This window comes from Lithobates pipiens, unplaced genomic scaffold (genome assembly GCF_037356315.1).
Source record: "Lithobates pipiens isolate NorthernLeopardFrog02 unplaced genomic scaffold, aLitPip1_a1.2 Scaffold_3, whole genome shotgun sequence".
NCBI lineage: Eukaryota > Metazoa > Chordata > Amphibia > Anura > Ranidae > Lithobates > Lithobates pipiens.
The window spans coordinates 101,173,733-101,188,278 of record NW_027507790.1 but is presented as its reverse complement, the minus strand read 5'-3'; the positions used below and the strand labels follow the sequence as shown (position 1 = coordinate 101,188,278).

General features: G+C 40.3%; 1 protein-coding gene across 2 annotated transcripts in view; it reads right to left on the bottom strand.

Annotated features, from left to right (window-relative positions):
* Window positions 1-14,546, bottom strand: part of OSBP2 (oxysterol binding protein 2) — a 399,907-nt gene that overhangs the window by 262,128 nt on the left and 123,233 nt on the right. The window contains exon 1 of one of the 2 annotated variants that reach the window (XM_077462101.1): window positions 12,642-12,851. The exons of the other annotated variant lie outside the window; for it this stretch is intronic. The gene's annotated coding sequence lies outside the window, so the exon portion shown is untranslated. Of the gene's footprint in view, window positions 1-12,641; window positions 12,852-14,546 lie in introns of those variants that run through there. 2 annotated transcript variants of the gene reach the window in all.

Sequence of the window (14,546 nt, the reverse complement as noted above, 5' to 3'; positions counted from 1 at the left end):
CTGATACATTGTTTGTTTTGTTAATGTTATATATGGTTTGATATGATATACTGATTTTGAAAATTGCTATGCAAGCAGATTTAAAGGGATACTAGCACATTAGCCTTTGGAAGAGGCACCAGTTTTGAATATAATTTTATAACAATATAACGGTTTTATGAAATTGGAATAAAATAAATTCTAATTCAAATAGAATAGAAAAGAATAGAATATACTATAAAAGAAAAGAATAGAACAGAAAATAAAAGCATAGAATAGAAAACTCAATTGAATAGAATGGAATACGAAGAATATAACCATTTTCCAAAATGTGAATTTTGAATAGAATAAATTAGTTTTCCAATGGAATTCGATTTCAATGCAAAGTTCAATTCGACCGAATTCGGAAAATTCGTATAGATTTGAATTAGAATAAATTCAATTCATTCTAATGACTAATGGGAAGGGGCTAACATCTAGGGTGATCATGGGGTTAAATGTGTGTCTAACGTTGTGTAATGTGTGCAATGTGTGTGTTTTTTTTTTTTTTTACTAAAGATCTGTTTCTTATTCCTTTGCAGGGATAAGAAACAGAGAGATCGTTTCCACTGTAAAGAACCCTGTGTTGATTGTCAACACAGGGCTCTGGGCTGTGATTAGGCACAGCCAATCAGCAGGTCTTGGGCATGAATCATTGCCTGGGGCCTGCTGACTATGTCCCCTGTGTTCAATTACTGCAGAGCCGGCAGGTGGAGGCGCATGATGTGAACCCGGAAGAAAGCAGCAGGTATGTTACGTGGCCACACAAGCAGCCCTGTTGCAGTATTATGTACTGCGGCAGGCAAGTGTGTATAGATCACCCATAACAATCTAATGGAGATGAACTCCTGAGGCTCCAGCAGAATAGGCCCTTGTCAACTTTCTTCAGGTCTGTCTTAAACAGTTTGGCTGGAATTGGGCTTTTGCCTTGTAACCCCTTAGCATCTAGAGGGCTACAAGTTGCAATTCAGACAACATATATGAATAGTTTTTATTGGTATGTTGGTCAAAAAAATATATTTTCCTCCTTAGGCTTTTATGTGTACACATGTTAACATCAGTTTACTTACATCACTGTTTGTGCAGGTAGATATGTTTGCATATGTTTACACTAATTAAAAGTGACACAAAACTCCTCTGAATTTTTTTTTTTTTTTTTTTACTGCTGTGGTCTGACTTCCTGGTCATTCTCCATGGTCCTACTGTTAATAGGAATGTAGCCACTCTCCTTTCTTGCTCCTGAGTTGGACTAGGGACTATGGACTCTGCACGGTACATTTACCAGTGCACATGACTGCAACTCACGTGTACTTCTCTTCTCCTTCCAAACAATAGTTGGGGGGGAAAAGGAGATGTTAAACAGTTCAAAGAAGACGTTACAAGGAGGCAGAAAACCCCAAAAAGAACAATTTCACAAAAAATAGATGACTAGGCCAATAAGTAGTGGATGTGTGTGGATTCTTTTTTGGAGGATAGGGATATCATTTAGTGTCACTTTAACATGTGTCCTATGAACATAGTCTCCAAAATGCATGCAGTTGCTTCCTTTTAGTAAACTGCTTGTCTGTAGAAGCATAAAATTGATGACCAAGTGACCTGTACAATGTTCTATAATTACACTCATTTCAGTACACGTCATATTAACCTGGTGTGAGCTGCTAGCTGAAATGAGCGCTAACAGGCAGAATTTCACTATCCATTTAGTATTTTCCATCAGACCACACGTGGCACTAGAATGCCTGAATGTGTCCTGGTAAATAACAATGAGTTATTAATATGCTATAGAGATGTACAGCCTGATAAAGCTATATGCATCCAGGGAACAATTGGGAGAGTAAAATATAGAAGAATCAGGTCATTCCCATAGCAATGCCTCTATGAAATCATCCAATACAGAAAATAACTGCTTCACAAACCCAGCACGTTAATGCAGACTATCAACAACAGCAGATACTGTTAGATAAATAAGAGGAGCCAGCTGATCAATACTGAAATGCCAATGGAGAATATCTGCAGGATGAACTACGAAAGATCAGATAGCATACTAACCCAATACGCATACAACAAAGGTAGCACAACAATGCGATTGTCATTATATTCTGTTCCCTTTCCTTGATGATAAAACTGCAGAGCCTTAAGCCGGTCATGCGCGTCTAGAATTTTGCCCAATTCGGCAAGGTCCATGAAGACATGGATGAGCAAGTTTGGGGTGGAGGAACTTGACTGGCCTGCACAGAGTCCTGACCTCAATCCGATAGAACACCTTTAGGATGAATTAGAGCGGAGGCTACGAGCCAGGCCTTCTCTTTCAACATCAGTGTCTGAAATCACAAATGTGTTTCTGGAAGAATGGTCAAACATTCCCATAGACAGCAGTGGCGGCTGGTGCTCCATCGGTTTGGGGGGGGCACCAAACAAACCTGAGACATCTATCTACCCGCCCCCCACGGTCATTCCAGCCTGCCACTCCACACCGACCCCCCCCCCTCCCGGCACGCTGCGGCTACCCCCTCCACCATCTGGCGGTCGCTGCTTCTCTGAGCCCACCCTTTTTTTAAGGCCAAATAGAGCCTCCGGCTCTAATCATGTGCTTCAAAAAAAAAAAACACATTGAAACCCATGCATGCTGCATGTAGATCAGGGGCCGGGTGTATGGATCAGGGGGGCAGCGCCCCTGCTTCCCTTATGGAGCGGCCACCACTGATAGACACACTCCTAACCCTTGTGGACAGCCTTCCCAGAAGAGTTGAAGCTGTTATAGCTGCAAAGGGTGGGCAAACCCAATATTGAACCCTACGGATTAAGGCCTCATACACACAGCTGCAAAGCCAGCACAGACGCCAGGAAAAAACAGCTGTAAAAACACGCTAGAAGCATTTTGCATTGGCGTTAATGCGCGTTTAGCCATGTTGGCATTCGGCAGCATTTCTTTGCCCTCTATTCCTGAATCCAATTACTGCAGCTTAAAAATGCATCAGGCATTTTTACAGCTGTAATCACGTTGTTCCAGAACGCACTGGCTCAGTTTTTTTTTTTTTTTTGCTGCTTGAAAACTACAAGAATTGATTGGAAATCTGCCCGATGGAACACAGAAAAAAAACCCGACAGTGGTTATAACTCTTTCTTACTATATCCAAAATGAAAAAACAAAAAGCTTTGCCTTTAATTCTACTTACATGTTTCACCTAAAAGTAAAAGGAAAGGCTAAATTGCCAACGGTTTGTATTGTTGCCTCCCCCAGGTCATATTTCGTACATATCAAAAAATTATTAAAAAAAATCCAAAATAGTTTGTCTGTGTCAATGCTTCCAAAACAATCACTGCTGTGTGTTTTCGTCCTTAAAAGGACTAATATCCAGTGCACACCTCCACCAGCTAAAGTGCGCGCTCACCTCAAAGATGAATGTACAAGCATAGACAAATCACTCCTCGTGTCCACCACAATGGATCAACTTTACTCTCCAATGGTAATCCTACAGTCTCCAGACTGTGTGGGTAATCAGCGTTTGAGTTGCCAACAGAAAAAAACCTTACTTCACTTTCTCATTAGTGCTCAATCCCGCTTTTACGTCCATAGGTTAAATAAAGACATGAAACAACAAACACAGGTGCCATAGTGTACTCTGTTTGTATGTTTATTAAAAGCCCCCCAAAAAAATCCACTTACAAGATAAAAACCTTAAAACAGCATGTCTCAAATCATCAATTCATTCACGATGCTCCACAGATTCGGCTCCTCCCCTCTAAACGCGTGTCGTCCTCTCAATGGCCTCCATCAGTAGATGGGTGGGCCGATTCCTTAGACACCCTTATATATCATATTGTTGCCTAAGCAACACTCAAGGTGTCATTACGGCCATTTGCGGTTTAGGAGGATCCTCCCACTTCCTGTATACAACGGAGCTCATGTATATTAAGCTATAGAGTGCGTCACCCCGCTAACTAGGCAGATCTAAAAATCTGCAGGGAGATCTACCACAATCGCACCGCTGACCTCCGTGGGAACCTCTTGTACCAATCTGATGTCAAAAATTAATTACGTAGTACATCGCTATATATGAACAGTGTGTCAATTTCTAATATATAAACTTACATTTTTAAAATTATAATATTGCATACTATCATATTTTCCAGGGGCCGACTCGTTATTTCTAAATAACTACAAATGTATCATTATAACAACATTAAATTAATTTAAATTAATTCCATTGCAATCAAAGACCATGCATATATTATCGTCTCACCCGGAGGAAGCATGGGGAAATGCTAATGTAAACAAGCATTTCCCTGTTCTGCCTAATGACACTGACACTGATCACAACTCCCTATATTTTTGGGGGATATTTATTATAGCAAAAAGTAAAAAATAATGTGTTTTTTTCAAAATTGTCGTTATTTTTTTGTTTATAGCACAAAAAATAAAAACCGCAGAGGCGATCAAATACCACCAAAAGAAAACTCTATTTGTGGGAAAAAAAGGACTTCAATTTTGTTTCGGAGTCAGGTCGCACGACCATGCAATTGTCAGTTAAAACGACGCAGTGCCGAATCCCAAAAAACGCTCTGGTCTTTGGCGCTCCAAATGGTCCGGGCTTAAGTGATTAATAAGACACAGCGCTGCACTATTTAGAAAACAATATTGAATTTGGTGTGGTGTATCACTGTAATGCCGCATACACACGATCGCACATTCCGATAACAAAATCAATGGGTTTTTTTTCCAACATATGTTGGCTCAAACGTGTCTTGCATACACACGGTCACACAAATGTTTTTGGAAATTCTGAATGTTAAGAACGCGGTGACGTACGACGAGCCGAGAAAATTGAAGTTCAATAGCCAGTGCGGCTCTTCTGCTTGATTCCGAGCATGTGTGGAATTTTGTGCGTCGGAATTGTGTACACACGATCGGAATTTCCCACAACGGATTTTGTTGTCGGAAAATTTGAGATCCAGGTCTCAAATTTTGTTTGTCGGAAATTCCGATGGAGACTACACATGGTCAGAATTTCCGACAAGCTCCCATCGAACATTTGTTGTCGGAAATTCCGACTGTGTGTACACGGCATAAGTGTTCAGCAGCTCCGCAGTCACATATATTGGTACTTTTACACATTTACCCTGTTATAGGAGGAAGTTATTTATTAATTTTGGCGCAGATTGTTTTTTACATGCTGCACACATTTTGTAAGAAATTACAGTATGAATACCTTCAGCGTGGTCACGTCATTGCTTAAAGCATTTGTTACCCCAACACTTTATATTCCTGATATGTGCCTGCTGTACCATGTATTTGTCCTGTTCTCTTTGCGCTGCTTCCTTTGAGTGAGATCCCTGGTGTTCCTGCAATCCCTCTGCTTTCCTATTAAAAAAACTGACCACACTAAGCAAGAGAACACACCCTGGTCAGTTCTCTAGCTCAGTGTACTGCTGCTTCTCCTCCCCCAACTCAAATGTAGCTGAGAACAGAGGGAATGTAATCACTTATAAAAAAGATTTAAAAAAAAGTTAATTTATAATGTTTTTTTTTTTTATATCTATACAAAGATGTTATGCCTTTCATTTCTATTTTAAACTGAATGGGTTGTTTTACAAGGTGATCGTTTACAATCACTTTAACTCCAATTCACTTGTTTCACTTGTTACAGACATGTAGACTGCACATCCATAATGGATATTCACGGACAAATGTAAAAATAACAGATTTTACAAACTGTCCATGAATTTACTGACAGTTGGCCACTTTGCGTCATCATCATGTCACCTACCGCCTTACAATAGCCCAGTGTTGGCAGCGGAGAATGTTCCCTCCCAACAACTGGAGCAGCTGCTCATTGGAGGAATCGAAGATGTGCGATCATGTGCCAGATCCAAAAGAGGATTCAAATAAAAAGGTATTTACACAGTTTTTTTTTTTTTTTTTACAAACCGTATACAGCATGTATACCAGCAGGGTTAGACAAAATTTAAACCCTGGTTATTTCAGTCTTTCCTTCTACTAGGTATCAAAAATCAGCAAAAAACAATAAATAAAAAATAAATAAGTAATAATAAATTTAAAAAAAAGCAGCGAACAAATAAGCAATTGGCAGCAGGAATACTGAATATGAAGCATCTGTCTGGATGGCTTTTTGGGAAAAACATTTCCCATCCTCAAAGGTCATTTACAATCTCATCACTTCCTATTCTAAATTAAATTTTTCAAGCATAATCTCTTCATTGATTGCACTCCAGGATTCCGCAAGCAATTTAGTTATCCCACGTGTATTAAAAATTCTACACTGTATCCCCACCCCCACCTTTTCTAACCCTCATCACATATTCCAAAATCTAATAATAATCCTACATAAATAAATGCAGCCAGGACCTTCTGGTGGGTAACTGGAAGATATTATGCGCTAGCTCTTCATGATTAGTTCTTCATAGCTGGAGAAGTAACCCACTTAAAGAGGGCCATATAGCATGCAAGCAACTTTTAGCCAGGAGTCCCATTTTTATTTTATTTTTTTACTTAAATGCAATTAGAAAAAAGTCTGAATTGTGCTTGAAAACAATTAAAAATGAGACCCAATGGCATGTATTTCCTCTCATAGAAATCAAAGTATATTCCCTGACAACAACTATATTTCCCCCAATAAGGATGGAGCCATCTTTGTTCAAGGCATTATTCAGGGTCATCTACCTCCTGGTCAGAGATGGCACAATTGCTAATTTCAAAAAATAATGCAAAAGAAGGGACAATTCTGTAATGCACTGCGACTTACAGATATATTTGCAAATGTGTGCAAACTAAACCCTGTTTTTAACATAAATTGTTAGACAGAGCCATTTTGGTTGTTTTGCAGGCTGGCTGGTAAGTGTGCTGGGAAATCTTTTGTTTGTTTGTGATGAGCATTTCCCTTTCATGTGCACTTTACTTCAAAGGCTAGTTATAGGTTGGGGTGGTTGTCACTTTTTTGTACAGTTTGTTGAATTGAGTGTGGGGATGCACTGGATGCCTTCGCTGCCATTGTGCTCTTGCTGGATGTCATGTGCATTCCTGTGCCTTTAAGGAGGTGTGGGCTCCCTTCAGGCTCCCCTGCCCTTAATCTATCTATCCACTGCTATTTGTGCTCCTCTTTGGGACACTATGAAAACTATAGAGTTAGGACCACTGTATATGGAGGAGCCCTGACATGGGCACTCTTGTTTTTAATGTCAATTGTTAGGGTTAATTTGGTTGTTTTGCAAGCTGGCTGGTAAGTGAGCTGGGGAATCTTTTGCTTGTTTGTGATGCGTGTTGCTCTTCCATATGTATCTTTAGTGCAAAAGCTAGTTATAGGCTGGGGTGGAGGGCACTATTTTGTACAGAATGCAGTAAGGCCTCCTCAGCAAGGGGGATACTAGACTGATACCCTGCTGAGTTTGATCAGAAAAGAAACAGATGCCACATAAGTGGCAACAGTCTGTTCTGAACAAAATGGATCCTTGTAATCCCTATGGTTGGATGGATGTAAATGGAGTTACATTTGCCTATATCTGTCCGCATCTGGTTAAGTCATCAAAAGCGGACCTGGACACAAACTTTTTCCTGTTCGGTCTGACAAACCTGAAGGGATCTGGCTGTAAGCAGATATAGGCAGACGCATGTCCACTTGCATCATGCCACCCATAAGGATAGATTGCAAAAATAAAATGACAGTATGCCTGTGTGAAGGGGCCTAAGGTGGGTACTAGAGTCGGCAACTATCACAGGAAAGAGATATATGAACCATGAGAAGAAGGAATATACATAGCCAGTAGGTAACTTATCTGCAAATGATATGCACTTCTGTACATGCACACTTTTTCATGCAGATTTCTAAATGGTATCTGTAGAAAAATAACTCCTAGCTCAATGGCCATATTTTGTACAAGGTTTCATAATAATTGCATACAAGATAAGGTTCATAGATGATTAACAGATAAAATACATTAGTTATCTCTTAAGATAATTGTAAATTCTGGCTTACAATTAGAAAAAAAAACATATGTAAAATAATGCCATTAATACTTGGTGGTGCCACTCCAGGCTGAGGTGTAGAGCCCCATTGGCACTCAGGATAGCAGGAACATCGGCATAAGAAAAACTCATCCAGTGAGCAATGAACATTTAAACATAAAACCACTGCTCACCATAGCCTGGGGGTTGCCGACCCACCATCCCAGAACATTAAACAGAGTGCAATGCAGAGGGACTACTTGTAAAGTTGGAGCTGTAGTAGGGAGCAAGTGCTGCAGAAGCCGATGCCTCCTCTGTAGTGCGGACTCCTGTCCCATGCGGAGTGATACCAACTGCAATCCACCTTGTATCACAACTAGCGACCTCAAGAGTGGTGCCAGCAGCAAGAAAGAAGATCCTCGGGTCAGTGCGAAGCAATACACTGGGCATAATAGCATAAGGCTACTTTCACATTGATGCTCTGCGGTTTACCTACACCGCAGGGTACACATAGTTTTGCTTTTAGGCCAAATAGTTAAATTTTAGTCTCATCTGACCAGAGCACCTTCTTCTACATATTTGCTGTGTCCCTCACATGGCTTTTTTGCGCAAACTGCAAATGGGACTTCTTATGGAGTGCATGACTAATAGTTGTCCTGTGGACAGATTCTCCTACCTGAGCTGTGGATCTCTGCAGCTCCTCCAGAGTTACTATGGGCCTCTTGGCTGCTTCTTTGATTAATGCTCTCCTTGCCGGGTCTGTCAGTTTAGGTGGACAGTCATATCTTGGTAGGTTTGCAGTTGTGCCATACTCTTTCCATTTTTGGATGATGGATTGAACAGTGTTCTGTGAGATGCTCAAAGCTTGGGATATTTTTTTTATACCCCAACCCTGCTTTAAATTTCTCCACAACTTGATCCCTGACCTGTCTTGTGTGTTCCTTGGCCTTCATGATGCTGTTTGTTCACTGAGGTTCTCGAAAAAAAACTCTTAGGGCCGGTTCACACAGCAGGCGAGGCGAGGCGTCTCCGACTTGCCTCGCCGCGACCTGCGGCGACCTCAGCGGCGACTTGCAGATGACTTCTGTATAGAAGTCAATGCAAGTCGCCCCGAGGTCGCCCAAAAGTAGTACAGGAACCTTTTTTCTGAGTCGGAGCGACTCGAGTCGCTCCTCTCAGAACGGTTCCATTGTACAGAACGGGGGCGACTTGCGGGAGCGAGGCGAGGCGAGTCGTGTCGCCTCGCATCGCCCGCTGTGTGAACCGGCCCTTAGGGGTTCACAGAACAGCTGTATTTATACTGAGATTAATTTATACACAGGTGGACTCTATTTACTAATTAGGTGACTTCTGAAGGCAATTGGTTCCACTGGATTTTAATTAGGGGTATCAGAGTAAGGGGGGCTGAATACAAATGCATGCCACACTTTTCAGATATTTATTTGTAAAAAAAATGTGAAAAACGTTTATAATTTTCCTTCCACTTCACAATTATGTGCCACTTTCTGTTGGTCCATCACATAAAATCCCAATAAAATATATTTACATTTTTGGTTGTAAGGCCCCTTTCACATATGCGGACCGTATGTCCTTATTTCAGCCATCCGTTTGCAGATGAAATAGGGACATACATGCATCCCTATGGGATAGCGGGTGTCTGCGGATGAACATCCGCAGACACCCGATATCGTCCGCCTACGCTATTGTCTGATTCTGCAGACGGAGGAAAATCCTATTTTTCTATCCGTCTGCAGAGCGGATTGGATGAATACGGACAGGCGGTCCGTGCTCATCCGATCCTCCATAGAGGAGAGTGGAGAGCTGACAGGGCGGTCCCTGCACAGTGTGCCAGGACCGCCCTGTTATCCGCCGGCTCAGCGGGGACAACTGAGCGATCCTCGCTGAGCAAGCGGATGTTGACGGGGCAGATCATTACTGATCCGTCCCGCTTGAAAGGGGCCCTTCATGAGAAAATGTGAAACATTTCAAGGAGTAAGAATACTTTTTCCAGGCACTGTATACATGTGTCTTAGTCAATGCTGCTCCTCCATGTGACGCCCCCCTGTCATGTTTCGCCCCACCAATCGGTGGCTAGGATTAAGCCCCAGTGGGTGGGGTGAAATATGTGGTCCGAGGAGCGGCATTGACTGAGGCTTTCACATCATGAGCGGCAGTTTTATGTTTATATCTAAAATAATATTGCAGATTTTTTGGAAAAGGAAGTGGTCCTTTTTATTTGATGGTTATGGAAAAAAATGTAATGGATCTTTAACCAATGACTGTAAGTTTTGTCTGAAGAGTCATACATTTTAAATGGCCAATATTTACATGTTAGTCGTGTGTCCTGTATTGCATGTGAAAATAAAATCTACATTTGACATTATTACATGCTTTGGATTCATTGGAAAGTGCCTGCACCTGGCAGACAAACAAGGTGACAAATAACGTTACCTATACTATTATATTTACCTACACCATACATACTGTTCATACATAAGGCAATGACTCCAACATTCCACGTTCAGTTGTATTTCACCAGCTATACACCAGCAGTTAAAGAACAGTAACATATTTCATACCATTAAACATAAGAAAAATCGCTACACTACAAAATGGTAATAAAACACCCAATTGTCATACATACCAAAGCAAAGAAAAAGACTTGTTTTGTGAAAAACAACGATGTTCACATTTTAGACTATGTCATAAGGATCTCACCATCACATAGCCTTGCAAGATATCAATATCATTAATCAGCTGCTAATAGACCAGTCATCAATAGCCCTACTACTGCAACAGTAAATTTAATTTGCCATGCAAGAGATGAGCAGATCTCCTCTGGCAAAGGAAAATGATAACAATGAGACGGCAATTGTAGATACATGAACACATCTATGAAGCATTAAACGGTTTTCTCAAGAACCATTCCCATGCACAATACCTGGCTGAACGTCACAGTTTAACCTCTTCCGGACCAGTTGATTTAGGGTCCATTTCATAACAATATCTATAAAGCTTTATCTGTAGCTTGTTCCAGGATGTTAATTTCACTATAATACAGAACCCCTGTATCATTATAAAGCATGAAGTAAGCAGTTAGAAACGCATACACACCCATTGATTCTCCGGTACCCATTCATGGTCACTGACCTTGGCAGGTGATGGAGAAAGGTAGTGCTTTGTGGTAGGTTATAAGGCACAGATGACCGATGAAGTTCAGGCACATTATTCCCCAGAAAGATGTCCAAAAACGACATGTTCTTTTCCACCTCTCTCTTGCTGACTGGGAACTGCTTAGTCAACAGAGCTGGCCAGTGCTAGAACAATTTTCTCCATCCTTTCGGACTGCCATCAGGCATCTCAACATAAATCATTCAGACTGTCAATATCCCCTAATCAGTCAGTGCACAGCATCGGGCAAACTTTATATTATATCGCACATGGGTCCCAATATTGACATATTACAATCTACAGAAAAAAGTTAACACTTTATTGTTTTATACTAAAAATTATCTTGCTGGTGCCATCAAATTGATATATTATGGGACTCGTATAGGCTTTCTGGAAATAGGAACTGGAATTGTACATTACAGTAAATAAGAAATGGAATGGTTGTATAGAACAGTAAATACGAATTTGAATTGTTCTATATAACAGTAAATAGGAATTGGATTGTTGTATTTAACAGAAAATAGAAACCGGAATTGTTGTAAGGAACAGCATAGAAGAATAAGAATTGTACAGAACAGTAAATAGGAATTTGAATTGTTAGATATAACAGATATAGAAACTGGAATTATTCTATATAACTGTAAATAGGAATGGGATTGTTGTATGGAACAGTAAATAGGAACTGAAATTGTTGTATGGCACACTATACAAGAAAAATAACAACTGTATAGAACAGTAACTAGGAATTGGAATTGATATTGATAGATAAAACAGAAATAGGAATTTGAATTATTCTATAAAACAGTAAATAGGAATTGAAACTGTTGTATAGAACAGTAAATAGAAATCGGAATTGTTTTATTGGAATTGTTCTGTAACGGTGAATTGTAATTGCTGCATAAAACAGCATTTAACAAATTGGAACTGTATAAAGCCATAAATAAGAATCAAAATTGTTTGAAAATCACAGTAAATAGGAATTGGAATTGTTCTATATAACAACAGTAAATAGGAATTGAAATTGTTGTACAGAACAGCATTTAAACAATTGGAAACTGTATAGAGCAGTAAATAAGAATTTGAATAGTTGTATATAACAGTATATAACATTCAGGATTGTCTAGAACAGTAAATAAGAATTGAAACGGTTGTATAGAACAGTATATAAAATTCTGAATTGTACAGAAAAGTAAAACAGAATTGGACCGGTTGTATAGAACAGGTTACCCTAGAATGCGGGATACAAAGTATGGACTCATACTAAACAAATACTCTTCTATAGCCCTGATCGCCTGTGTGACCCTTTGTCTCAGTCCTCGCTCATCGGAGCTCATCCAAAGACATGTACCATACCAGTGAAACTCAGCTTCTTCTCTGCTTTGTTCAGGTGTTTCTCCAGACAGGTCACATTACCTGATTTAAGGCTACAAAATAATCTCCAGGCATGCCTCCCCCAGCCATCACAATCACAAAGACAAGGAAAGTGCCTTACTTCCACCACGACGCGGTCTTTCCACAAGGACAGAGGACAATCACATTGTGCTGTGCTCCAAGAGGGTGACTGTTGTCAGAAAAAAGGACATGTCCCCAATCCTTTCCCTGGTGTACTCAGAATTCCTGAGGAGAGATTGCGAGTCGTGCGTCCAGTCCCAGCTGGTGCTGGGCGACTGCCAACTTCAATACAAAAGCCTTATAAAAGCGTGTGTCGTGTACAACAGCTCAACAGAGCCACCCTCAGTCTACAGCGAGATGATTTCCTTCCTTCCTCATTATTCATTACTATGGATGAGGCAACACATCTCACACAGCAACGTGTGTGCGTGCTTCCAAGAAATACACAGGGGTCCCTGCGCTCTGCTTATGGACTACATGTTAATTAGTGTGATTAGGATTGTAGCAGTTCAGTGAGTTATAGGATACAAATGAAGATAACATGGATTATTGAAGAAACATGAAAGCAATGTGTTTTATACTGAAGTAGCCATAGCCTGAGTAAGTGACAGAGACTGGGGGATTATTAATCAGACTGTGTCTATCCTTCAGGAATTGTATTCAGCACCATGGACAAGACATACAGCTAATGCATACTATGATACACCTCACTTCATTGTTTACCACCATTATTTCACATGAACACAGGGCGACTCTAAACATGTCATGACCTGCGAACGCTTTCCAGCAAATCTTCTATGAATGCAGAAAGTCCATTCAAAATCAGAATAAAAACATGACAGAGGTTCGAACCTTTCAACACTCTACCGAAAAAAAAAAAAGTATAATATTCAGCATGAGTTTCAATCTCTTTGAATCCTGTATAATTTACCATAGCTGGAAGGAGTAAGGTGACTAGAGCTGGGATTATTACAGGTTTTGTAGAGCTCTTTGTAGTGTGTTGTTGAGAATCCCCGACTTTTTGAACCGAAGATTACAGCAGACCATATTAGCATGAATTTTTTTTGTTCAAAGTGTAATGAAAACAAATATGACCCAATTCCCCCATCCACATATTCAATGTCGATGGGAAAAAATCAATAAAAAAAAAATCACTCCTGCTGAGTTATTGTATTCTTATAGTGAGGAAACATCCCTGCTGTCAGAAAACACTGATCAGGCCCCTTTCACACTTGTGCGACTTGGGACTGCAAAGTCGCATGACAAGTCATGCCCCACGTTTTCCAATGAGTATCATTGATATCTGTGCGATATCAAAGTAGTCTCTATTCTACTTTGGTCCGACTTTGATGCGATTTTAGGTCCACAGACCTCAGCGTTAGACCTCAGCATTACAAAGGCAATGCTTAAAGTCACATCAAAATCACAGCAAAAAATTTGAAGTAAAATTGCGCAACTTTCAGGTTACACAAGTGTGAAAGGGGACTCAGTATTGCCAGCTATAGCCAGCAGCACTGATCATTCAGGAAAAAACCAACAGGTTGGTTGTTCAGAAGTTGATTGGTAGATTAGCTTCTGTACAGTAAAACCAGCTTGCCCATACATAGATCAAAATTACATACATGCATTTTGATCCATGTATCACCTTAAAGCAGTGGTCATCAACCCTGTCCTCAGGGTCCACTAACAGGCCAGGTTTTATGTATTACCTTGGTGAGAGGCAGACGAGAATACTACAATCACTGAGCAGCAAATGATATCACCTGTCATGTATTTCAATTATCTTGCAAACCTGGCCTGTTAATGGGCCCTGAGGACAGGGTTGATGACCACTGCCTTAAAGTGATACTAAACATGCTGTTTAATTTACATTATCCCTTCACTGCCATTATTTTAATAAAAAAATAAAAGTATCTTCTTTCCTAATTGATATACAGTTGTCACGTGACCCAGCTTTTTCCCCAGCCTTTGGAATACAGAGAAAAAATAAATATAATAAATTGTT